The 749-nt window shown below is 37.4% G+C and overlaps 1 long non-coding RNA gene across 15 annotated transcripts in view; it reads left to right on the forward strand.

The window, feature by feature from the left end:
* The first annotated feature begins 242 nt into the window (after positions 1-242).
* Positions 243-749, forward strand: part of LOC106506297 (uncharacterized) — a 476882-nt gene continuing 476375 nt past the window's right edge. For all 15 annotated transcript variants that reach the window (XR_014829348.1, XR_014829359.1, XR_014829356.1 and 12 more), the window contains exon 1: positions 243-472. This is a non-coding gene — a long non-coding RNA (uncharacterized LOC106506297). The remainder of the gene's footprint in view (positions 473-749) is intronic.

A 749-nucleotide genomic window follows, 5' to 3' on the forward strand; every position in this document is an offset into this window, starting at 1 on the left:
CTGAAGCATTATCTGACATTGTAAGGGCTTATTTCACTAAACAGAGAAACAATATTGTGTGTGTGTGTGTGCGTGCGTGTGTGTGTGTGTGATGGTGGTGCTGGAGATAGTGGTGGTGGAGTAGGCAGAAAGATGGCTTCATGCTCAGAACCTGTATATAAATTGTTACCAGGTGAAGGTGTCTTAACAGCCAATCAGTTTCCTCTAAAACTGCGCATGCCGAGATTATCCAGGTGGGCTCCATATAATCACAAGCATCCTTAAAAGAAGCCGCAAGAGGCAAAATAGCGTTAAAGTGATGTTATTTGAGGAAGAGTTGACAGTTTAGAACACTGCTGCCTTTGAAGATAGAGTGGGGCCATGAACCAAGGAATTCTGGCTGTTTCTTGAATCTGGAAAAAAGCAAGAAAATGGATTTCCCTTTAGGAAAAGGAAAGGCCTGCATGAGACTTCAGAGCTACAGGACTGCAAGGTAATAAATTTGTGTTGTTTTAAACTATTAAATTTTTTGTAATTTGTTATAGCCCTATACTATCAGATGTAAACGTTAATTTTATCCTTTTTTTGTGTTTTATTTAGAATGTCAACCACTGATATGTAGAAACAACTAACAAAGCCCTGACAATATTTTCTCCTTTTACCCCAAACCCATTTTACTAAAAAGTATATTAAAAAAGAGAATACTCATTAAAAAAAGGCAGTGAGGAAAAAAAAAGGCAAATAAAGCCTGTATCTTCTGAAATGATTGC

This window comes from Sus scrofa, chromosome 15, assembly GCF_054392235.1.
Source record: "Sus scrofa isolate SSC_HxYL_T2T_F1_AM1 chromosome 15, Sscrofa_HxYL_maternal_Yorkshire_Landrace_v2.0, whole genome shotgun sequence".
NCBI classification, from domain to species: Eukaryota; Metazoa; Chordata; class Mammalia; order Artiodactyla; family Suidae; genus Sus; species Sus scrofa.